This window comes from Dermacentor variabilis, chromosome 1 (assembly GCF_050947875.1).
Source record: "Dermacentor variabilis isolate Ectoservices chromosome 1, ASM5094787v1, whole genome shotgun sequence".
Lineage (NCBI taxonomy): Eukaryota > Metazoa > Arthropoda > Arachnida > Ixodida > Ixodidae > Dermacentor > Dermacentor variabilis.
Window position 1 is genome coordinate 237,419,167 of NC_134568.1, and position 26,225 is coordinate 237,445,391.

At 51.0% G+C, this 26,225-nt stretch overlaps 1 protein-coding gene and 1 long non-coding RNA gene across 4 annotated transcripts in view; one reads left to right on the forward strand and one right to left on the reverse strand.

The window, feature by feature from the left end:
- Nucleotides 1–26,225, reverse strand: part of L (zinc finger protein Lobe) — a 172,084-nt gene that overhangs the window by 19,573 nt on the left and 126,286 nt on the right. The window lies entirely within an intron of this gene.
- Nucleotides 8,805–26,225, forward strand: part of LOC142560090 (uncharacterized) — an 86,738-nt gene continuing 69,317 nt past the window's right edge. The window contains exon 1 of the long non-coding RNA XR_012823305.1: nt 8,805–8,985. This is a non-coding gene — a long non-coding RNA (uncharacterized LOC142560090). The remainder of the gene's footprint in view (nt 8,986–26,225) is intronic.

Genomic DNA, 26,225 nt, shown 5'->3' on the forward strand with positions numbered 1-26,225 from the left:
TGCTTTGAGTACAAGGAAAGGCTGCAAAGTGTACGGCCTGTCAGACAGGCGTGTGACAGATCTTCCTTTCCTGCTATATGCATTGTTAGAAATTTGTCTTTAATTGGGAGAAGAAAAAAAATAATCATTACAGCGCACGTTCGGCGCCCACAAAGACAGCGTGCCATGGCAAAATTGCCTACAAGTGTTATGACCCTATCTTTTACGTCCTGCATTCTGCTTTGAAGAGATATATATATGAACTCCTGAGGGCAAGTGAAGGGTCGAGTTATGAGTGACAGGTTGAAGTTCGAAACCACTGTAATATACTGTACGCACATTTTTTTTATTACTTACTTGTGTCCAAACTATTTTGCTGTACAACAGCGACCATCTTCGCTCTTGAAGTATAGCCGACTACTGTATATATATGTATAGTCACCGTATATATAGGATGAAATAGATCATTGGGAATTCAAATGCCGCCTATACATATATAAGTATGTATGTGTGTGGGGGGGGGGGCGGGGGGGCGGTGTTTCTCTTCCTTTTTTTGGTGTGTAGTTTTTCGTTATTCCTTACAAAAACTATTCAAGCGTTGCCATTCTCGTCAGTATTCCAAGGTGAGCCGCATGCACACGCTTACTTGCAATATTCCCCGACGACGCACCAAGAACCGTGCAATTAATAGCAGACACTGCGCACAGTTTTCAGCGCGTGTGCCACTGCGCCATTTCAACATTTGTTCTCCTCTCGATTCCCTGCTCGTTCACCCACACAGCGCCGAGCTTCCCAGCTCCCTTTATCCTGAATGAGCAGCTGCCTTTCTGAACCGCAGGCGGCCTGTCTCGCGCATTGCTTCGTACAGAATCGCACAAGTGTGTGGTTGTGCAACGCCGAAGCTTTGTGTGTATTATCCATTGTGCGTGAACCCGCAATGTGCGACAACTTGGCGTGCTAGCTAGAGAAGCGCAATGGCTTGAGAAATTTTGTGCCGAGCACGGTTGCAAGGACGTTGCATGTGGTATACAGCACTATATGGCGGTTGGCGATTGCTAGACTAACAAAAGGCAATGATTAATCATTTTTGCGCATGAAAACCAGTAGCGCACGCGATGAATTCTGATTCGCATGCGTGCACCACACGCGTTCATTGGACATATTGTATAATTCCGAAAGCTGGCTGCTATGCAAAGCCATGGATCCACCAAAAACTCTCGCTCAGAACTTACAGGAATGTGAAAAAAAAAATCGTTTGTTCGAAGGCTGAAAGAGCCACTTGTATACTCAAACAGATAAATGAAAGACACTCATCAGAAAGTCACTGACAAAACGGAAATTTCGGTCGGGGTATTACACTAGGTCCGTTTGTAATTGTGACTTGTCTTCAACGCTTTTCCGTAATATATACGATGACGTTTGTCTTCAGCCTCCGCAGAAAATGTTTCACTTGTCTGCCTACAATTGGCTCGCGTTCGCGTTTCAATTAAGAAACGCATTTATGTAGTGTGTCAGCCTTCACGAGTCGATAGGCCAGCACTTGCAGTTGTTTTCGGCAACATGCTTAAAAACAAGAACACTAGAATTGGAGGTAGAGTACACGGGGGGAGGGTGATTTGGGCACACAAGTGTTGCTATGATGTTGTACGTACTTGCCATGCACACACATGGTTACATTAAAGCTAAACAGTTAAAGTAAAATAAAAAGTCCTCAGAGCAACCATGCATTCGTATGCTAAACATCTTATACTCCTCCGGACACGGCCGCATTGTCTGAGTTGCCGTATATTATACGGGGTGATCATGTTTAAGTTTCCTGAAATTTTTATAAATGGCCCGTTGAAGATGACATCATTCTGGTCCTTGAGCTGGATGATACAGGGAGGCGGACATTACCCGCACGCGAAATCGACACACATATTCAAATAATTAAAACATTCACTAATTGACTTCGTAATTACTTACTATACGGCACATATTACAATATACGAATTGTAGCCGGTGAGTTGCAAGGCGTATCCACTTGGAATTCATTTCCAGAGTGCCACCAGCTTCGAGATATGCGCCGTCAAACTCGCCGTAAAAATGAACTGTTGTTCCCTTTAACTTTTTAACAAAACGCCCTTTCATGCACTGAAATACAAAAGTATGTGGAACGTCCACGTATTTCGTCCCACACTTTGGGAAATAATATCTCGAAACTGGTGTCATCGTGGATAGCCAAGTGGATACGTCTTGCAATCTCATCGGCTACAATTCGTAAATTGCAATATGTGGCGTGAAGTAATTATTTAAGAAAATAATTAGTGAATATTGGTTATTAGCTAAATATGTGATTCGATTTCCTGCGCTATGGTAATGTCCGCAGCATTGAATAATCAAGCTAACGGGCAATAATTTCAGGCGCATCATTGTCTATTATGCGATGAACAGAAGTCGTTGTGCGTATATGAGGACCAACTAGAATAGGTTGCGTGCGTGAACTTTTTCGAACAATACGGATATACTGTACGAAAGTTCGTGGCCTTATCAGAGCTATAGGCTAATGACCGAGCGGAAACGTGGACACATTCTTGTTTCTTTTTTCAATTCTAAATTTTCAGGAACCTCACGAGCCACTCGGCCGCGCTGCACACACCATGCCGTACAGTGACAGGCACGTGTAATGCTGACGTCTTCTTTTTCTGCCGGCGCACACGGAGCGCCGTGCCACTCGCGGCGCAGTATTCCGTATCGCTGTGCGCTGTGCTAATAATCCCTTGATCTATGGAGTCGTGCGCGCTCGGGAGGCTTCAGGCGTGCTGCTGTGGCCTCGGCGAGCAGTGCGCGCATATAGGTGGCTGCGATGACAGATGGGTTGGTTCCCGCGGATATGCGTTTTGTTTCTCGGTTGCTACTTGCGTAAAGGACGATGAGGGAGGTAGCGATGAATTCGTGCAGAGCTGTGGGGGCTCCCATATAGGACGGCTCCCATATATCTCTTGAGTATATGCACGCAAGCAGCTGCCGAATCCGTGCGCTCACGTATAGACCAGCTGTGTACGAGCCGATGAGCCGTCTCTGCAGTTTTCCTCGAGGATATAGTTAGTGCTTTTACATTCGTTATCGACATGCGTGCCAGTCAGCAACACCGCCGAGAGGACTGCATTGCCAGTTTGGCACTTTGCGGGCTTGTAGGGCCCTGTCTTTGCAGTGTGCTCGATAAATGGCACAGCAGGCCAGCCTATATTCCATGCATGCATGCTGTCCGTATATACATACTACACTTTACGCCGCTGTCTTGAGCACTTTCATTTGTCATATATATTACTATATCCCTTTTATCCTTACGCTCCAGCCTTCGCCGTTCCCTACAGGCGCCATGACGATAGCCCGCACATGGCGCTCGTGTTTTATTACATAGAAGAGGGTGCGGATGCCGCACAGTGTCTGAAAGGGATGACTGTTCCCAGTATTTTGAACTGCTTTCTTTTGCTATGTCCCTCATTACAAAAATAAAGTATACTTAATTGATTGAATGAATGAATTTGTTTATTTATTTATTACTAACTGATAACTTAACAAGTCGGGACGCGAGCACGCGGCGCGTCAGTATACCTTTCTCACGACGGTGTTAAAAATTTGTTTATTTATTCATTTATTACAACAGGCAGTCCCCATGTGTGACGCATGCATGCGCGATGCAAAAAAAGAAGAGAGAAAATAGTTCTGATTGCATTCCTAAAGCAGAGTACTCATATATACGCTTAACCGGACGCTGTGTCTCAGAAATGGAATAACAGCTTTTTATTTAATATTTTATTTTCGTCGCGCATGTTTCATTCCTCGTACAAGGCACAGCTGTCAATGCCTATAATAATCGTCTCCCTTGTGGTTAGCTCGTCTGCCTCTGGCACCCATACAGGCCACTGCAGGTTAAGTGTAATATAGCGACGACGGACCATGGGTTTGTGAGGAAATTTGATGACACAAAACCACTATACTACGCGACCAATAAATGTTATCTTGTTTAAAGACATGATCGAGTGTACTATACCATATTCAGGGGCAAAAAAGGGATTGCATATTGACTAGATGTGCGAAGGGAAAGGTCGGAGACATTCCCAACAGCTGACATAACTTGCGTTCAAAGAAAGTAAATAAATAAATACGAAAAACAATGATCCTGCTGAAACAATTTGAAGGCAAATCCGTTTAATAGGCAAGAAGTTTAGTACAGCCGCTTAGCAGTTTGCTAATATGTTTGGCTTGCTACAATACCACTGGTCGCTGCAGTAAGGTGTGTTCTGTACAATGACCTAATGTGCACCACACATACCGTACAGTACACCGCAAAGTGTAACATTGAATCACGGAATTCCCGTAGTAATCCCGTAGTGATCACGTATCCTATGCTTGTAAGACTTATTATAGACCTTCAGCCATAACGGCGGGCCACTGTGGAATATGAATGGCCCGCCCGCGCGCGTTACACAGTGGTGCTTTGTCTTGAACGGGGCGACATACGACGACATAGGTTATAAAGCTCAATAAAACAAGTAAGGCAAATAAGCGTCTACTAACACGACGAGAAGTCACCGAGTGGTGGGCCACGAAAAGAAGACGAAGAGAGGAGGCAGAGACGAAAGGCGTTAATCGCGACTGAGCGCGACGTTACTTGCAGGGTAGCCCCATTAGTGCCCTCGCGCACATTCGAGCCGCCCTGTCCTCCTCCTCCACGACGACGAGAGGTGCACCCGTGCCGGGGGTCGCCGCTGCCAGAGGTGGATCGCCCCCACGACGGCGAGACGCCATTGGCCGGTGGCTGGCCAGCCAGGCCGTCAGTGGGTGGACGCGCAGAAGGGGCGCGCGCTCGCCCTTCTGGGAACCGGCGGAGACCACACAGCGGGCCGCCGATCCCTGGGCGTAGCGCCCGGGACCTTGGCTGCGGGCCACGTGGGCCGCGGGGCGTCCGCGTGATTTGCGCGCGCCGCTGCCGCCAGAGGCCGGAAGAGCTTCTCGGTCCTGCGCGCCAGCCGTCCGGCGGCGCGCGTCACAGTGCGGCCCCACCTGCTCTCGGCGCTTTATTTACGAGGCACCCCAGCCTTTGTGCTCGCGGCGTCTTCTTCAGGCGCGCGCGGTCTTCATTAGGGCGCCCGGCTGGAGGTCTACGAACCCGAGGAGACGCGCACTCCCGCGTGCAGCCACGCGCGGGTGCCCTTCCCTGCACGCGCGCCTCCCTAATCAGGCCTCGTTAGAGCACGCGCCGAGCGCACCACGGTGCGAGTCGCGGTCACCGCGGGTAACACGGGAGTCCCTTAGCGCCCGCACAATGTGTCCCCTGCGAGCCGCGCGCGCACAAAAACGCTACGGGACCGGCCGCCGGGCGAGCCTTCGGCGAAAGGAAGCCGGGCAGTGATGAATGCGTCACGATTCTTCTTGGGTGTTCGAATGCCATTCCCAAGCTCTGTCACGCTCCCCTCTCCTATATGGGTACCTAAGTAGGGCCGCCGCTGTTCACCCACCTCGGCGCTCTTATACGGCTGAACCAAGGCTGGGTTCGTTTTTTGCCCTTTCGGACAAATAGTGAAAACCTGCGTTTATGCTACGTGCGGTTTCCTCTCATCCATTTGCGTGCCAAACACACGAATCGTTTGCACGTGCCCTCGCGTGAGCCGATGCGTCGCTGGACGCTGGGAGGAAACCGTGTCTGGTCAAATCTCACGACGCATGTTAAGCGCACAATAAGTTCCACTCGTGTAGTTTTTAGCGTCGACGTCAGTCCAAGAAAACAGTCCTCGACCAGACGCGCGAGTCGGCGCGCCGGGCTGATGCCGTCATTTGCCCAGGTGGGCGGAGGATGAACCGAGGGCTTCGATCGCGCTCAGCCTGCAACAGCGTCCCGCAAGGCCGTGCGGCGGAAGAAGCCGGTGAAGGAATCCCGGTGCAAGGCAACATCTCAATCATGCAGGCTCCTATTAGTCGAGAATGGAGGCTCCCCCCGGACTGATCCCTCCAAGGCCCTCGGCATGCTTCGGCGGGCACCGTTGCCGTGCAGGAAACTCTCTTCTTTCAGGATTAGCGCCCACGCGTCTCCGGCCGGCGCCGCGCGAGGGGAGAGCGCGGCGGAATGGGCGAGCTCTAATCCCGGCCGCCGTCCTCGCCGCCCGCGACGCAACAGGTTCCAGGGCGAGCGCGTCTCGTACTTCCTGCATGCGCACGCTGGCCGGTCGCGCGGCGACGGTGGTGGCCCGCGCAGCTGTGCGCTCGGCCGGCAGGCGCTATCCTGCTGCTGTCAGGTGGAGGCAGGCGGGGGGCAGGCGCTTTCGAGAGGACGTGCCCAGACTGCGGCTTGTCGACGTCTCTCCGAGAGCACAGGGCGCTCCTCACCACCCGCGGTGATGACATTGTTCTGTTAGCGGATGGCCTGAAAGGATATTCCGCTCTCAGACATTCAGCGCAGCGTGCATTTGTCGAGGTGAGGGCGAAGATACAGGTTTCAAGTTCACTGAAAGCAAATCGACCTTCACGATGTAATGATCACAAACAGCCAGTATAGTGTGGTTTAAAGAGAAGGAGAAAACTTGAACAAGTAAGCAAATGTAAAGGTCATAATGAAATATAAAGAGCCTGAAGGTGAGATAAGTTTAAGGTTGTGCGAGGCATGTGGAAAGGAGTCGTGATTCCTGGACTTGCGTTTGGAAACTCGGTGCTGCGCATAAAATCCGAAATTCAATCGCGGGACTGTTGAAAGAGCCGTCGGAAGATTGGCTTTAGGTGTGCACTTAAAAGGCAAAAATGAAGCAGTACGGGGAGACGTTGACTGGGCGTTTTTACGAAGTGCGAGAAGCTCAGCACAATATCTGCTTCGAGAAACGACGCGAGATGTGTGAACAAATATAGATATGTGCCTTTTATATACTTAAGCACCTGTATAAAAAAATGTTCATTCCCAATGTAGAAGACGAACCAGGACACTAACCAGTAAGTAAATTACGTAAGCGTCGTGGACAGCGGCAGAGGAAAGGCATGGTAAACACAAAGCCATGCAGAGATGCAGAAACAGCATATACTGCACAGGCGCGATGGAGAGGAAGCTGTATCAAATAGAAGAGAACGAAAACAGAAATTGATTATTTCGAACTATTCGAACCCAGATCAGGGTGTCTAAGGACACGAAGCTATGAGGAAAGTTGCCGATGGAGACTATATCCACGCGTAATGCGCGGAAATTTGGTTAGCATGCATGTCGCAATATGCGACCATATGTAAATTAAGGTGTGAAGACCCAGCCCATGGACTAAAGGTAACGAGTAAGAAAATTAAGTGAAATTGAAATGAATCAGTAGGGAGGAGGGGGTGGTGGTGGTGTAGAAGCTTTAGTAAACTACGACTGGAGTATCGGCGGCGTAAAGGTATAAGAAAAACACGGAGTTAAAGGAACATTACTTTTGTTTAGGGTGTAAAACGATTTGATTGTTTGCTAGGCAGTAATTCTGAAGAATGGTTTGATTGTTTATTCATATGCAATATTTTAAAAAAAGAAGACAAATTAAATTAAACTCGGGGGTTCTACGCGCGAGAACCATGATCTGATTATGAGGCATGCACGCCGTAGTGGGAGACTCCGGATTAATTTTCGCTCTTTACCTAGGGTTCTTGAACGTGCACCCAGTGCACGCGGTACATCGCAATGCGGCGGGGATGGAACCCGCGACTTCGAGCTCAGCAGCGCAATGCCATAGCCGCTGAGGTACCGTGGTGGGTCAATATTAAATTAAAGAAAATATTGAGTGAAAGAGAAGGGAAGCAAAATGGTGGGATTGTAGAGGCATGGGATGGGCACCGTAACTGCCTCACAGCTTTGCGGGAACCTGACGTATTCCTCGGCAAATAGAGGTCAAAGGAAGGTTATAAGGCGCTGCGTTTCCTTCTTTCTTATCATAAAGACGTAGCAAAAAGCCACAAAGAAAATTCAGTTTGATGGCAACCCTGTTTCAAAGAGGAAACTTATAAAATCCTTCGATGCACCAGCAGCCCACTTAAACACCCACCCACGCAAATACGCGGAAATCCTAAACGGTTAACAGGCGATCACAATAATGGAAGGTAAATATTTTCATCCGCCCAAGAGTAGCACAAAACTACAGAAAAAAATAAATAGAACACGAAGGTTTCTTTTGCAAGACGTATATGTTTCATTTGTATACAGCTTCGCGATACTCTTGGGTCGATGACAATATTTCCCTTTCGCAAAAACTTCCACCACCCTCCGGGCTTCCGCAGAACTGATTTGCCGTGACCACAATAAGCATCGCTTTTGAATTAACTATATCCAGTAATTAATGCCATTTGAGTGGTGCTTGGACACAACCTCGCAACGCACCATGAGCTTCAATATTCGCAATTTATTGCGATAACGCAACAAGTGAACTATACGGTACCATACGTGGCCACTAGATGAACTGAGGCGGGTTGCGATGAAGCAGCGTAAAGAGGAGGAAAAAAAAAAAAACAATACGCAACGGATCGTACTCGAGTCCGCGAATTCATGTTATCAACTATTTTATTCGCTGCTCGTATAGAAAGCGCTAGATCATGGCCCGAGCGAGAGCACCGAACACCTATCGGTCGTTTCGAGACGTGTTGTTGCAAGGAGATGAAAGCGGTCCCTGAACCACGTATGTATAATCCCTGAAACATTTCAATCAACACTATAGTTTCTTTGATTTCAAAATCAAAATTTGGCATCAAAAGGCATGAAAAATTTGGACGGTTTTTCCCAGCTGTTTTCATCCCGTCTTTGGATGCTCTCTCACAGCTGCGCTGCGGCGATCACAGAGAACAGCACGTGAGCTACATCGCCCGCAGTGAACCACGCGCCTGCTGTCGCGATGTCATCGTGCAGGCGACGGGGTGCACGGCGCGTGGGCACATGCAGCGTGAACGTGCACGACGCCGGGGATTGGATCAACGCGAGTAACGCGAACCCACGGACATTTTTGGCACCTAATGATAGCTTCATCGGTGAGTTCTTGTCGCCTTCGTCGACGTCCGATTGAATATTCGTGTCAGTTTAGTTCATACTCAGAGCAAACATAATTCCCATACAGAATTGCTCACTAATTTTTAAGTTTTCCAAATTTATTTAGTGGCACATTCCATGCCTCTTCCACTGTAAAGATGAAATTCAAAGTTCTATTTCTCTGATGTTTGTTCACGAAGAGAAGCTATATAGCCGAAGCCAAAGTCCTTTATATGGTCTAACGCTGATAACCAAAGAATGGCAAGATTGAAGAAATTTGTCTGCCGACTTTGCTATGTAGGATGACCGATATCATAGGGCATATATGTATAGATATGCGGTTCGATCATTCGTGAACGGCAATCGGTAATTACTACAATTATGAAACACAGTAAAAAAAAAAAAGAAAGTAAGGAAGAAAAAAAATCATTTTTGCCGACCCAGGTTCACAGCAGTGGCGCACGTCATATACAGCGGGGCAATTGCTCATAAGCTTCCCTATTGACTGACACTTATTAATTGCCTACTGATACAGTGTTGAACGCCACGAAACAACACATAGACTGTGGGAGTCGCCGGAAAGTTCCAGATTAATTTCGACCACCTGAAGTTACAAGAAATGATCGCCTCAAGCATTTAGAACATTTCGAGTATTTGTTGCAATTGCAAGGCGGAATACGGTCAGTGATCGATGCATGTCGAGTTACCAGGGATCCTGAGACTATCCCCGTGCACTTTCCAGATCTACCTCCCGCAAATCAGCTTAAAGATAGGCTTCGGAGTTGTGCGTAATTTTTTCGTAGGGTTATCAAGGAATGCTTTCAAGGAAAATAACAGGTAATTTTATAAATAGCATCCCCAAGCGGCTTTTCACACCCAAAGACGCAAACTCCCTTTTACGCCTTTTGCGTTCTTTTCTACTCTCTTCGCGTTCCTTCGTGCGCCTGGGCGATAGCGTCCGTAAACTGTGGGTCCCCTAATTCTAAAACTCCCTAATAGTTAAAGGCCGATATGTTTCTCCTCCCCAGTGAAATTGTGCCATGGTATTGTGCTTGTGCTATGTCTTCTACAAGTGCACACGTCTTGAGCGGTTACCGGATTCAATTCCGCGATTGCAACCTGCGTGGAAAATTGTCTAATAAATATTAATGAGTGAAATCTGTTTATATTTGTGATTATCGCACAATTGCTGATGTGCCACCATGGACTTGCTACGCATCTTGCCCAGTAAGAATTATAATTTTGTCTGAAATTCCCTATTTCTGATAATAATCGTAGACACCGCTAAAAGAGAATGATCGATATAGCAGCTAGGGCCTACCTATCACGTTTATGGAAGGCGCCTTAATTATTAACTAAATCTTACTTGATATGATGCACCTGCAAAACCATAAGCTCAACGACTACACACCGAAATCAGAAGTCCTGAGGCAGTCTTGTTCGTATTATTCTGCCATCGCCTTGAATGTCGCAAAATTCAAAAGCTTTATGTAAATTAAAGTGCACGCGCATATACTGTATACACCATCGTAAGAGCAAGATATATATATATATATATATATATATATATATTACATGTATATTAACATATTATGTGGTATATTAACATATTAAATGTGGTATAGATATATGTTGTGATATTCGGTTTACAAAACCCCACTCGAGGGAGAAATGCAAGAAGATGTGAAGGCACAGTGCATGTGCAGCTGACCACTTAAATGTATTTGTGACTGTCGGGCGTAGAGTAATATCCCTTCGTCCACGTACAGCTGCTCCTTTCAGATTTCGAACAAGAAAGCTGAAACGCTGAAAAAGGAAGGTATCCACCCAACGCGTGCATTTAATTCGCTGTGATGCGTAGCGTCCGCTTGCATATCTATAGCCCCCGGCCCTCACTACGAATGAACTGCATCGCGCGTTACGTGTGCTGCCATTGTGCTTGTAGCAACCAGCGCATTTTCTGCACACAAGGTTTCGCAGTTTCCACTGTGGAGAGGAAAACGAAATCGTAAAATGCGCGCCTTTAGTAAGATATGCGCCGTTTGGAAACTGCCCGTCGAGGAATAAGGCTGACACTCATAAGCTTCAACGGTAAAGATAGCCTGTTTGTTTTTACAAAAAATTAAACTGTAGAGATAACCTGAAATGGACAATATCGGAAAGCATACAATGCGCATGCGGACGCATACAATGCGCATGGTACGACTGCAGTGTGGCTACGGCTCGACACGGCGAATGTGGTAGTTTTGGTTGCGGAGAGAAAGGTACACCTTGACAGGTAAAATCCAGAAATACATTTTGAGATATTTTTTAATTCAAACTTGGGCATTCAGCTATTCACGAGTGCAGCGCGACGCAATAAATAAATAAATAAATAAATAAATAAATAAATAAACCTACTGGCTTTAATTTTTTGCGATATTATTGGTTATGCATCTGGCGTTTCCCACATGCATTTTTTTTTATTCCGGGCCGATGCACATTAATGTTTTGTTTGTACGTCTACCGACAGAAAATATCCTTAGACGCCAAATTTCGAGCGTAGGCTGTAATTTTCGCTATAGCTACATCTTCAAGCACGTAAGAAATATGACTTCATGAGTCACAGCAAGTTGGGAAATTATACAAGCCCAGCTCGCGCTAATTTCGACAGTCGTACACGTATAAGGAGCAAACGCTTGTTCACTCGAGTTATCCAGACGAGAAAGCGAGCTCAATGTATCGAATGTTTGAAGGTACCAATTTTTGTTCTTTCAGTCACAGCGGTCGCCGTGCGACTTGTGTGCTTCTATCGTACAAGTACACCGCACTCCTAAGATACCTTGATGACAAAACATTCAAAACAGTCAGTATTCTAAAGTACAGACTGGAGACAAAAGTGCGCACCAACATTACGGGAGCCCACATTTAGTAGTGCATGCAGTGCCAGCCGTGTCATGCTTGAAATAAAGCAAACGCACGGGCCGACCTCTGATAGAGACAGAGAGAAACACGAAACAGAGCGATACCGCAAAATTCTGGACATCTGTGCTTGCAATTTTCGCAGTTGGCGGACCGCGGCGTTCAGTATATACCAAGGTACACCTTTTCAGTGTATATCCATCATAAAATTGTATCATTCGATATTTGCAAGACAAACGCAAGTAGGTAAAGCAATAAAACGCGAAATACAAAGGGCGCTGTGCGCGACCGATCAGGGAATTGACCGACGATGAAGCGAAAAGATAAAATTATAGGCTGGAGTGGAGCCAGCGAACTCATGTTCGAGATGTATTCACATATCCGAGACCAAACCACTCGGCCCAGTGCGCGGGGCAGATTTATTTAGTATATACTATACACAATACCACTCCATTATGTGACTATATGCTTTGAAAGCCGCGGCTGTGGGAAAAGTACTAAGCACGCCGGACACGCGTCGCTCTATGAAGGAAATGAAAGCTGACCACTTAAAATGGGTACAGACACTCCCAAGCTCCACTTCTCGCGCTATATATACTTTCTTCGCAAATCGTTATTTCCTGCATAAGCTTTCACGATTTCTGCAATTAAGTGCCTTTGAAGTTAGCTTATGAAAAATACATGCAAAACATGCAAATTAACACATGTGATTGACTAACGAATTTAAGATGACGGTGAATCTAGGTCGGGCTATATTGTAATATGCTTCAGTGGTAAATGAACTCATCACCGCGTGTGGGATGCGGCATCAGCTAGAATCTACCCAAAGTGAGGCGATTATAGACTTGTTCTATACAATCGCTTACACCATCGCTTCTTGCCCTTGTCATATGTATATGCTCACCACTTGTCGCTTTAAGCGTTAAAACACAGGCGCACGTGTGGGTGTCTTGCGTCGTGCCACAAAAGATTGCCCACGCATTATCGCCCAGTTACGCACCTATCATACTGATCACCAAGTTTGCCCGACAAAGTCGATGCACTTATAAGCGTTAAACACTGATTGCTCCTGAGCCCGTATTCTCTAATGACTATCTTCATTTACCAGACGTTTTGCCTTTCGTCACTGGCTAGCCGGCAGTCGTACGTGCCCCCGCTATTATAGAGGTACCGGCCACTCGGCAGGACGGATGATACGAGATTAAACGATTCGAATGAAAATAATCCTTATAAATTAAATTCCCTGAATCAGTCAGTCAAATAACTTTATAGAAAGGTCCTGCGAATTTGTGGGACGGGCAAAAGGTCCCGCATAGGTGACGGCCAGGAGTTCTTGAGTCCTGGCGACTTCCTCGAACCGCTATACAACCCAAAGTTGATCGTCAAGGGTAGAGCTGATCAACACAGTCTCCCAGCGCGCGCGGAGGCGATTGCGACGGGCTGCATCCCCATTTACTATTTGTTATGCCTCGACGTTCCCATAGTATATGCTCCAGAGTGGTTCTAGAACCACAGTTCTTGCATTTATCTGTCTCGCATATGTCCCTGGATACCTTCAAATATTTTCTTCGCCCTCAAACTGTTCAATTGCCGAACAGCTTCGACGGCGTACTGCACTGCTTGCCACATGGAATATTGATTAAATAGCTTACCCAGTCACACCTCTGTCTCAGAGTATTATCATGTCGTTGCCGTCGCGATATTTTGCTGCCTTCTTCCTTAGCTTTGTATATGCCGTTTCATGGCCTATCTGCTCCCACTATGTCTTGCAAAAGACAATAATATGTATAAATGCACGAAGCAAATAGACCCCATTCCAGTAACTTTGCAAGCGTTCGCATAAAAAATTCCACCACGGGAAATGGTACTGCCGCATGCGTGACTCTTGACTAGGTAAGCATTTAACCTATAGTTCCTCGCCTAAATTGCGGTTAAGCGACTGTGTCATTAGTTATTTCGGGATCGCGGCCACGAGGCGCTTACATCCAGCGAGATGGAGAGAGAAATACAGGGAAAGGAACTGAGGTTAACCAGAAGTATAATTTTTGGTCCCCGTATTTAAAACTAAGGTTTTACGCTAAAGCTGTCCCTAAGAGCAGGGGCCGGTCAATGGTGGTGTTGGACGTTATAAGGCAGCCAGGCGATGGCAAACAACACTAGCGAACTAAATGATTCGTGAATCCGGCCCTGCACATCCTTGTCCCCGGCATCCTTGCACGGGAGAAAGGGCTTACACTTAAATCCAGAACTTTTGCCCCAACGCCCCGTTCTATGGCGCGTGTTCTTAATGCGCGTCTCGGCACAGCTTCACACTGTTGTCAAGAATCCAGAGCGAGAGAAACACATATTTGGTGGGAGACGATTCGCGGAGAAATCGCGCAGGCCGGAGGGCCAAATCTGGCCACATTGTCTGAAAGAGTTATGGAGCGTCAGCACATAGCGGGGGAAGCGCGCAAGCTGCGCCCGGCCGATGCGGCGCACCTCTCCCTCCCCGTGGCCGCACTTAGCTGGCGCTGCACGCTCAGCGGAGAAGCGGCGACAATGCGCGCCACTTTCGCCGTCTGTGGGCCGCCCGCTGGCGCGACAGCGCGCCCCTGTCAGCGCCAAGCGGCTCCGAGTTTTCACTGGAGAGTCCAAAAGGACGTGTAAACACGGCTGCAGATACACTGGAGCCTTTCACGGGGCAACGGGATTGAGAGGCAGCGGCGGCATATGGCAGGCCGCTCGCGCATGCGAAGCGCGCACACTGCCGGTGGCGCTGGACAGGGCAGGGAGAAAAAAAAAAAAATCTCTTAATAGCTCTTTGAGGTTCACCTTTTTCGGGCCGGTGGGGACGGGTTTTCCGAGTGGGCGATTCCACCTTAAAGGCGGCGGGTGAAAGCGGCCGAGCTCATGGCGCGATGGTCTCTTTGACGGGCCCACCTGCAGGGAGAACGGCTTGCGCGCCCCAACGGGACATTGTGCGTCCCCCCAGCCGTCCTATAGCGCCTTGGTGACAGCAGTGCAGCTCGTGCCACGTCTTTGGGAAACCCTGACAGCAGCTTTTACTAAGCGGCCTTGCCATCGGTTCGAGTCGCAGTCCTTACTAGAGTCATTTGCATGCATCGCTCAGCAGGAGTCGCTGTAAGAAACGTTGTCATGTCGGACATTGAGTCCCTCTTTCTCACTGCGCTGCAGTGAATGGGTGTTAACAGTACGATTTGAGGCTGCTGTGAATATAGGACGGATCACACGGACGGACGTGTCAAAATGTCCTCAGGTAAACGCCAGGCAGCAGCCTCATGCTTGCTTGCGGCGCGCGATCGTACGCTTTCTTTTTTCCACATATTATTTGCTTGTTGGGAGTGGGTAAAGGTTTGTATTATTCGGGGTGAGCGATTTTATAACTTGCTTCAGCACTTTACGTTTTGAGCGGTGTTTGCGAGCGGATCTACATAGACATAGATGCTATCGCATCCTACTCATATTGCAACTGTGAGTTTCCACGTCCCCACCAGCCGATTTAAACGGCGGCCTACTTTTTTTTTTTATTCAGTTCACTTCTGATCAGTATACGGTGTACCCGAGGCCTTTCGACGTGGCTCTTCGACATGGAGCGAGAGTAGCAGATACAGTGCGGCCAAGGGCGCGCTGTCAACGAGCGGACGGGCCCATGCAGAACTGTCGTGGAACAAACAACCATGGGCGGAGGAATCGCGATCGTTTTGGGGAGGGGGCCGTGGATCCTCTCGGTGGTGGTCGACTGATGGCGGCCACAGAGAGTGTCGCGGCCGTATAGCGCGCAGGTCATGACGCGCGCGGTGGGCGTCTGTGTATAAGACACAGCGGCGCGCGTGCGGCCGCCGGCGGGCGCCCGTCCGGCGGGGCCTTTTGATGGCCGGGCCGCCGGGGGCGATGCCGTCGCTCTCGGGTGCGTCCGCCACTGGACGATGGGAGACGGCGGCCGCCGATCGTCTGGCGTGAGCGCGAGATCCTGGGTGGTCGGGCCGCTTCTCCGCGTCCCCCTCCTCCTTCCTCCCCCCGCAAGCAGCCCAACGCCCCGGCGGTTGTCGGCGGCGGTATTTCGGCCGGCCCCGGGGAAGGTAGTTATTTCTAAGGTGACGTTGTAATTTGAGCGGGAAGGGAGGCCACTTCCTCTTGTTTAAGCGACGGCCTGCGTGGGGGCTCTCGTGCCGGGGCTGGCCTCCTCGGACTCTGACAGCACGGACGACGGCTTCATCAGCGCAGCTGCACAGCGCGGCGGACTGCTCGCGTCTCGCCCCTGGAAGGAGGCCGCTGCTGCAGTGCGTGCACCGGACCCACTCGGGGGAACCGAGGCTCCGCGATTCGCAGCCAGCGAGAGACCTCGAATCCGTTGAAGGTATCTCGCGGTGTCGAGCATCCCGCGGAAATCTCTGCTCTGAAAGTATGGGAGACACTACGCCTCGCCGCCGCTGAGCACGATCACACGAGTTCGATAGATTGTCCATGTTTATTATTAAAATGATGCGAGCCTGGAAAGTTTAGGCCATCGAAGGACCGGCTGTACCACAAACAGATATAAATGTAAATACAAAAAAAAATCGATAGGAGTCACGTCCGCCCAGCCGTTCATTGGTGGAATAAAGGGTAAAAATGTTTAAAGTGAGAAGGATAGGCGCCCGTTCACGCACGCAACAAGTCTGTACTGCGGGACTCGGAATATACAGTAAAGAAATAAATAATAATACAATAATAGGAGTAACAAGATCACAAGGAAAGCTCACACAGGCGTCCTGCAAATGAGCCCGAGCACACGAGGAATATACGGCTCTGCGGTTTGCCCACGAAGCGAAGGTAGACGTCAGCATATTCGCTGCTGCCACATAACAGGTGCAAGCTGCTGCGGCGCCGCGCCGAATACATCGCGAACGAATTGCTTCACGACGTGTTCGGGATGTTGCGAGTCAACCGTGGCCAACGCCGGCTCCTCCGCGGGCGTAGCGGCAAGGTGTCGCGCTGGCCGAGCGTGCTGACACGCATCGCTAGCCGGCGATCCGACGGGCGCTGGGAGAGCAGTGCAGTAATGACAGACGCTCCCATCGAGCGCGATTCGGTGGCTCTGGGACCACCGCGCCCCGCACTTTTGTTGCCAAAACAGAGGTCCCCCACCTCGGAATGAAACCCGCACAAAGCGACCCGTCCGCCCGCAGACCAAAAATAAGCAATCCGAGCGGCACGAGAAAATTGTTTCCTAACTACCGCCGGATGCTGCCGGCGGCGGCGCAGGGGCGATACGCGGCTTCCAGTTGGTCGAGGACCCCCCGCAAAGGCCCCGCTGCGCTGCCCCTTTTTTCTTTAAAGCGCCACTAGAGGGAGGAAGAAGAGGATCGGCGTCATCTGGCGTCTGCGGCGGCGGTGATGAGTCCCGCCGAGAAAGCGCTCTTGAAGAGGCCGGCCGATAATCAACCAGCCGAATGAACTCGTTCCGGCTTCCGGAAAGTGGTCGGCGCAGATCGTTGCGCGACAATGAGTTTCGACAGGCACTCGCCGCGGTCCTTGCGGAGACATAAGCGAGCGGAAGAAAGCGCCGCGTCCAGGAAGAACGCGCCGAGGAATGGGCTGCAGGGAGGCGCGCACCGTGCCACTTCGCCCAATTGTCAGGCTCGACATCAATTATGACCGGCGCAAATGACGGCGGCCGGAAGAAGGGCCACTGTTTGAAAGACGCGTGGGGCAATCCACCGCACGATGGTGCTTGCGTCACAGCGACTCGGTGCGAATAGGAATTGGGGAGTATACGAAATGCTCTCGAGGCATATACTGCGCGGCCCGTTGCGGCAAATCACGGCACTCGGTTCGCGAGGCGCAGAGCACATCTTCCCCCCCTCCTCTCGCAGGTGCTGTCGCGTGGGAACAGTCAACCTTCTGGGCGCCGTATACCGCTTAAGTGTGCGCGAATGTTCCGCAGACTACTTCATGTTTCTGGGAGAGAACCGTACCAGAGATATGTGAGAAGTGTGGCTTGCCGCCATACAGATACAAGGCCATAAGCAACGCGCGGGAATCTTCGAAGGAAGGTATTAAGAGTGCAGTGCACCCGACCAGAAGCCGAGCCGTCCATGTAATACCTCGCTTTCCTGCTTCTTTCACAAAGTAAGCCGCATTTCGATGGGGGCGAAATGCGAAAAACACCCGTGTACTTAGATTTAGGTGCACGTTAAAGAACCCCAGGTGGTCCAAATTTCCGGAGTCCCCCACTACGGCGTGCCTCATAATCAGAAAGTGGCTTTGGCACGTAAAACCCCATAATTTATTGATTTTTTTCATAAAGTAAAGCGTCGAATTTCGACCCCCCCCCCCCCTGTCCTCTTCCACTTCTATCTATGGCACACAGCGGTCTAAAGCTACTTCGAAAATTGGAACATCCTGTCGCTCATTTTCCCCCAGACGCAGTCAAAGAAAGCTTGAACGGGCACTTGGAATATTTGACGGCTGCCGCGTGTTTATTACATGTGTATTAGGAGTTCGATACACGTAATGAATTTTCTTCACAACATTTGGAGGCTGTACGTAATGCTAAATCTTCTCGCTTCTAATAATTGCAGTTAGAAAAGCGCCATGGACTGCTCTCCTAAATTGCGCAGTTTTGGCCGCCGAAACCGCCCGGAGAATTCTTTGGCGCGAGGCGCTTCGCATGTACAGTCGAAACTAATGGCAGCTGAACTCGGGCTATGCCTTGGTTGGACCGGCGAAGGAACGCGTAGCCTGGGTGGGACCAGTAAAAGAAAAGAGCGAGTAGCGCAGGAGCGCCGAGAGAGCACGGGGCTGCGTGGGGACAGCAAATGGGCGGCCCCCGGTGCCCGCTTGTTTGCTGGCCGCGCGAGAGCCTGCAGCGGTCGCGAGTGCCTTTGTCGCCGGCAGCGCCTGCGGCCGGGTCCATCAGCGGCCAGTCCACCGAAGGCGTCACGCCGAGATGGACGGGGAAGAAGCGCGCTCGAGCGTCCAGCGTACTCCGCCGGGGACAGTCAGCCCCCGGACTTTAATGAAGGTCTTCGGAGAGTCTCACGGGAGCTGGCGCGGGCTCCGGTTTTGTTCTCGCGTGGGGGCGGCCCCGAGCACGCCGGGTGGCCGCCGTCGAACGACGACGCTTCTGGTCCGCCGCGGCGCCGCCTTCCATTTGGCCACGACCGAGCCAAGGTCGGCTCTCAATGAAGCGGGCCCCCACCTTTCAGGACTGTCGCACCGTCGTCTTCTTTTTATTATTTCCCGCCCTGGGCGTATTCCCAGTCACCACGGCCAACGCCCGGGCTGGGAAGCTCAGAGAATGTGGCCCGCGGAAACTGCAGGCACAACGGCGTCGACTCGTCACCGACTCACGGGGCGGCGGCGGACTGCCGGGGCGAGGCTTCTGCGCAGAGAAGACGACGGGCAGGCGGGACACCCGCGGCACCACCCTTGCTCCCGGACGGCCACGCGAAGCGGTGCACGCAGGTGCAAGCCAGGCACCCCTCGCGGGGCGCTGACGAGCTCCTGCGGAATGCGCGTGTTGCCTCGAGTCGCTGCCGACCAGAGGCGTCGGGGCCTACGCATGTGACTTACGCCAGGTCGCCGTCCTGGAATACGGGGCCGATCACCTGAGCTGTAAACATACGCACTGCCGCGCAACAAGAGCGGTGAACTCAGCGGCATGTTATCGCCTGAGGAGCACAGTTTAAATACATATATTGCCTATCAACTGCTGCTGCGCAGAGACGCGCGACTGTCTAGACTGCAAGGGAGTCAAAGCTTCCTCTATCCAACCTTTAATATTTTCTCTCTTTCGAGATTCGTCTCGCCGAAACTATCCGCCAAGCCACGCCTTTCGCAGGCAGAAGCTGAAAGTCCTTACTTTCCACCATTCTCTTAGTGAGTTCAGTTCAGTTTTATTTCAACGTGCTTCAAAGCGTATGCCAAGTTTACTATATGAACACGCCTTGCGACTCTCTATATACAGCCCCGGTTCGTTCGGAAGAACGAGCTTCTTTCTCCTTCTCTCTATGCTGGTCGCATTTTAATGGTTGCCGTTAATGTGCTCCCTAAACAAAGGGAAGCGCGGACGGAGTGGGGACAGCAGCTGCTGACCTGTTGTGGTCGCGCAGCCTCGGGAATGCGGCGGGTGTCCCCTCACCAGCTGACATCTCGCGATGACCAGGTTCCCACGTGAGGCCAGGCGGCCCGTTAGGCTCGCCTTGCCCACGGAACGTCTCAATCGCGCGGCGCCACAAAGCAGTTGCACGAGCCCCCGCGGCGCGCGCGCGCTCCCCAGGCGTCGGCGGCGCAGGCCCCATTGACCTTTCGATTGGGGGCGGTCGCCGCAACGGTCGGCCGTCCAGCTGCAGCCCCCGTTGTGGCCGCTGTTCAGGCCGCAGCCGGCGGCCCATTCTCCGAGACGCAGGCCTTCCAGCGAATTGGACATTCATTACGTCCCATTTAAAAACGGGGAGCGTCCCGGGCACGCGGGGGCTCGATGACAGTTGCCCTGTTAGAGCGAGCCTCCTCAGCGCGGAGAGCCGTCGTCAGGCCTTTGTTGCGCGCCCGAGTGGCTCGACTCCTTGTTCGGCACTCGGGGCCCGCCTCCGAAGGAGCGGCCCTGCCGAGATGCGTCACCGCGCGCGGACCCACTGGTCTCGACTCCCCCACCCCATTCGCTATTTTTCCACACTCTACCGTTGTGACGATACAAAAAGAGGGCGCTGTACAAGCACGGCTCGCGCGCACACCGTGTTTCCACATGACGGCCTAGTGTGCAAACAGCAGACTGATGCGCCAGGGGCAGCGTATATACAATGGAAAGGCATTTGCTCGGAGCTGCTGGACACGCGGAAGCACTCGCAATAGCGGCCACTTTTCCCATAGGCCCTTGGCGAGAAATCGTGGCCACTAAAAGGGTGCAAAGAGAAGGGCAACTCCTGGGTTCCCGATTGCCGAAACTATAAGATACGAGTCGTGTGTCTTTGTATTTTCGCTGGGGCTACTACACGCGCTTCAGAATTATACCGCATTGTGCAGTGTTAAATTATGTTAAGCTCCCCAGCTGTCAAATGACGATTGAGAATTCACATTGGTGACTTGAAACCTTGTCTGTTGCTCAAAAATGGTTGTGCTCGAAGAACTTTCTAAATCACCGATCTCCTCATTGCCGACTTGATTGAAGTTAAGCGTTTATGAACTACTTGTGCGCTTGCTATAATTCTGCTTCAATGTAGGATACCTTTGGCGGAACTGACCGACTCTGACAACTACGTTTAGAAAGGCAGAGCTTTTACTAAAGCCTTTAGCACCGGAATGTCCGACGGCGCAGCTTGCGATCACTGCGGTCGCCAGGGAACGACCGATCGTATTCTGTGCGCACTGTCCACAGTATATACCATAAGCAGAGGCAGTCACTTTTCACTGCGCTCAACCTCTTGGACGACAAGAAATGACTTTACAACAAACTCGTCCATACTCGTTCAAAAAGATGACATAAGCATTTCCGTGTATATTTTACATCATGTAGGGGCCTCCCTCTAGTACTTGCTTTCTATGCGCCCTCCCCCCTTCCTCCCCCCCCCCTGATGCTTCTGTCCTCGACTTCTGAGTCCCGCTCATCCTTCCCTTCCATTTTTTTCTTTCTCGCCGTGCAGCAGGGTAGCAAAGAAGCTACTACCGTCTATCAGCACCCCATGCTTTTCGCTTGTCCCTCTGTGTCATCATACTGAGACCATCAGTGAAAACAAAAATAGCCCTTTAAATAAATTCTATATGCGCACGCCTGCCAAGAGCACTTGTCACAAGAACCACGTGGATGGGAGATTACGCGTGCACTGCTCATGCATTCTATATGAGATATATAGTTCAATGAATACGAAAAAGAGAACGAGCACGAAAGAAAGCACAAACAAACTACAGGACCTGTCCTTTTTACGTGCTCATTTTTATTTTTCTATTCATGAACAGGCACCTACTCGCCAAAGAACTTATTTCGCAGAGATGTATATGTTTCACTGCATTGCGAGGGGGACCATGACAGAATTCCCACAATACTGTCGTGTTGATGTTTCTTATCAACCACCCACAAAGGAAACACGAAAACTAAAATGTAGTCACGGACACTGCACATGGCCCAGAAAAAAAATATGTAACTCGGCATTCATATCGGTAGCATATCGGTGAAACCGGCTGCGTAATGCGACCTAAATGCATCGAGCATCCAGGGAAAGGCTGGACAATAAAGAGCGTATATATCGCACCGCTTGCGCAAAAGGAGATCAAACAGGCGGCTGAGTGGGCACAGAAAGGCCTCGGTTGTCGGCGCTCGGGAAGCAAGGCATCACACCCGAAGAAGCGAAACCCAGCAGAGTACGAGACAAGGATAAAAGCAGAGCGCCGGGCCGGGAGCAGAGCGGTGGGCCCCCGCTGCACGCTTGGCCGCAATCGCAATCAAGCGGCATGGAAAAGCCGCGCTCGATCGGAGCTCTCTTGCTCGCGCGAGGAGGGCTTAACCAGCGGGCATCTCCGAGCTGACGGGACACAGCCATTTGCGCCGCTAAATTGCAGGAAACGAAGGGGATCCGCGGGCGGCCCGCGGCTATGCACACCTGGACACATCGCCCGCAAGGTGCGCTATGCCTGCAGCCGCGCGCGCGCGCCCTGTCTCGCTGCTCTCTCAAGAGAGACAGGAGCGACGGAATTACGTGGTCTGGCCCGAGTCACGCCGCTGGCCGACCGGCTCGAGAAAACCGCCGCGTTTCGTCAAGAACGAGCGAAGCGAGACTCGCCGCGCTGGACCGCGACTCGGAGCCGGCCCTCTGCGGCGCACGGACGAGGCGGTGGTGCGCGCCCGACGCGGAAGCGAAAGGCGGCTGCGGCGGGTGTCCGCGCGCAGATTGTTGTGCGCCCGGTATATCGTTCCGATTCGGTGTCACTGCTCAGCGTGTTATTTACTTTTTACCTCCCTCTTATTTGCTCGTTCTCCTTTACGTGTTCGATGATTACAGAAGCCAGCCAAGGCTCCTGTGTCTATAAGACAGGGGCACCAAGAAAACGCCGTTCTTGATAGTTAAGAAGGGAAAATGAGCGACATTATCACCTGTGGTGGAAGTGAACCAAACAACTTGCAGACCACGAGGAACAAACGAGGGAACGTCGTATAAACGGTGTAAAAGTGAATGTAAGTAGATAACAGAATGCAATGAGTGCCGCTCTTATAAATTAATAGGGTGACATTTTACCATCGCGAGAAGTTCAGAAACTATGGCAGACGGGGAATAAGTTTTGCTCTCTTTTGAGCGGTTGCGTGCCCTATAATTGGGACATTCAATATACAACACGCTCACGGACGTTTTTCCAGTTGATTCCAGACTGCTCGTTCCATAAGGCTAAAAAATTAACTCGCGGCACTCGTATAGCCTTCAAACATTTGTTGATACGAAAAGCCTAATTCCCCGATGTCGCGCAGGGGGAGTCGGAATGGGAGAATTCGAGCTACCGTTCTTTTTTTCGAGATATGGCCTATTGTCGAAGAAAAATATCCTTGTGTCGAAACTGTTCGGTGTAACCGTATACATAGCAAAAACGCACCGGAACGGTCAGAACCACCACACGCTTGTCTGCAAGGCGACGTACGCAAGTCATCTTGCATGCAGCTACACACACTACCGGAGCCTAAATGCGCTAGGTCGACCATAAGGTACGGATTCCTTTCTTTCGATGTTATTCCTTATATCGTCCACCGCGCCCAGAACCGGCCGATCACTCTCATGATGTAGTCGCGGAGCGCCGCTGGGAGCACTGACGAAGCGCGAAAAGGATAAAGGAATGGAATAGGCTCGTTTCATATATATTATCCCGCCCCTAATATACTTCATCACATCATCTACCTAAATTGCCATCACCATCATAATAATAATTTTTGTCGTGGAATGGCCAAACGCACGTGTGGCAAATACGAGTGCTCTGTTCGGTCCGTTCAGCCGGGAGATTCAAGATATGCTCTGTGCACTGCAGAGTTACATCTTGCTGTCACATATACTGAACTCTTCGTGGCTAAACCCAGTCTTGCCGCAATGGTCGGGCTGTTTGCTGCACCGCTATACGTGTAAACGAACGATAGATCTGTGACAATGTGCATGTTGTTAATTTGATATGGAAAAAAAGTCGCTGGTTTTGCCTAGAAATCGCATATTTCAATTTCGACGGGCCTGCCAAACAAGATTTGGTGGGCAGGGCAGAGAGTGAGAAAATCGTTTTGATTGAAAATACGGCCGTTGTGGGCGGACGAAAGCCTCAGCATCACCCGGGCCGGTGCTATATATACGCGCCGCCGTGATTGACGGGCGACCGATGATGAACCATGGTGCTATATAGCACGAACGTCGTTCCGCGGCAACGCGCGGCGTCCGCGGGGGCCGTCCTTAAAATGGTGCCTGTCGATGTAAAATGTCGATGGCTCTACTTGGCCATGAATACTTTGTTTAGCGCAAAACAACAGACACAAGAAAGACGACCCCCCCCCCCCCCCCCCAGGACAAGGCGCTACTCTCAACTGACATGTCAGTAGAGAGTAGCGCCTTGTCCTGGGGGGGTGTCGTCTTTCTTGTGCCTGTTGTTTTGCGCTAAACAAAGTATTCATGGATTCGCAGCAACTAGCCCGCCAACGCATTGTGCTCTACTTGGCCGACTCTCAAATACTGGCCCCGCTGTCCTCGTGCTTTTGGGCCAATGGAAACGAGGACTGAGGCCGAGCTTACGGCGTTCAAGTCGGTCTTTCTGGACTCATCTGGCGCAGCTGGTCGGTGGCGCTTCTTAGACTTACCGGCATTTTCCCCTCTCTTTTTCTTTTCTTTTTCTTTTTTGCACCATACGCTTAATGAAACATAATAGCCGAGAGCAACTCTGGCATTGAACATCTTCAGCCGAACCTTGAATGCAATGCTGCTTCTCCACTCTCAGTTCTCTGGAACGCGCACTTTCCTTCAATTCCGTTTCCTTCCACTCTTCCCGCCTTTCCAGTGCGCTTGAAGTTTGCATCATCAAACATAGCAATAAATAGAAACCAAAGGAGAATAACCTGACGTTTCTCATTGACGCTGGCGCAGTGACAAATGTGAATGCGCAAGTGCATATATAATGCAATTTTATCGTGAACGTGATTCAAAACAAGCGGCCGCTGCTGTTCCTGCACAGCGAGCGAAGCAGCAACCAGCGGGCGTCCTGCTGCACCGGCAAAGGCGAAAGGCGAGTCCCCACAGAACTATAGACGAGTTCCTCATTGACTGCAGAAAAGTTCTCTTAAATTGACAGCAAACGACATAGACAAGTAGTTCGCGAGCACGTCAAGAGATAGCCACTGGCAGGCAGACAAAGCGGAATCCAAAGCGAGTGGCCTGCAGTGACGGAGCTCGTTATAGGTTCGGGCGGACCCAGCAGTGCCCATCGGTTCCAGAGGTTCCGAAAACGGTTGGTCGTCTACGGCGATTGCCCGCGCGCGCGTGAGGGCCAGAAATTTGTGTCCTCCGACGGAGCGTGAGAAGCAGCCCGACCAGCCCCCGCGATAATTGGCCCCAGCCAACGACCACGCACTGGCCGCCAAAGATAAAGCGGGGGAACCCAAGGAGAATAGGCGACGTCTCCCAGACAAAGCGCACGGATTCGCGCGCGCCACCTGGCCAAATAGCATTATACGCAGAAACTCGTTAAAATATGGCCACAATAACAGCGGCGAGCAGCGCGCCGTAACCCCGCCGCCACCTGCCCGCCTCCCTGCTAACGAGTGCGATCGATAATCATCGAAGGGTCGTCGATAATGCGCGCGATTGTCTTTGGCGGCTTTGTGCCGGGATGTCCGGGTGATGCTCGCCGTTGCGTCCCGAGGCGTCCTCGCCTTTTGTCATGTAAAGCGCCCGATTGTCGTTCGGCCGGGGAGCTCGTCGGCGGAGATGGGTCGTACAGTGTTTCACAATGTGGCGCCGGACGCCCCGGAATGCCGAAAACGCCGCCGCCTGCGGCCAAGGCCCGCGGCCGCATGGGAAATGCGCCCGTGAGAGCGCCCCTGCCAGCTTGGCCTGCTTTCCCCCTGTCCTTCTTGGCGCCCACGCGAAAGAGTGGACTGTCCGGCCACAGATGCACTGCTCCCAGTGCGAGTTCAAGGTGATGGTAGCCGTCATTGTTGGACAAGAAACAATTATCATAGTAACCACAACAATGTGTTAGTCTTCAGCAGGAGGCTCGCAGCGCAGTCTGCGTGTGTCGAAGTACCCCGCCTCCTCCAGGTTACCGCAGCTTTAGGGACCGAGTATTGAATTCAGCAAGTCGGCACGGATTCGTTTCCCCAACACAGCGCAAACTAAAGCATGACAAA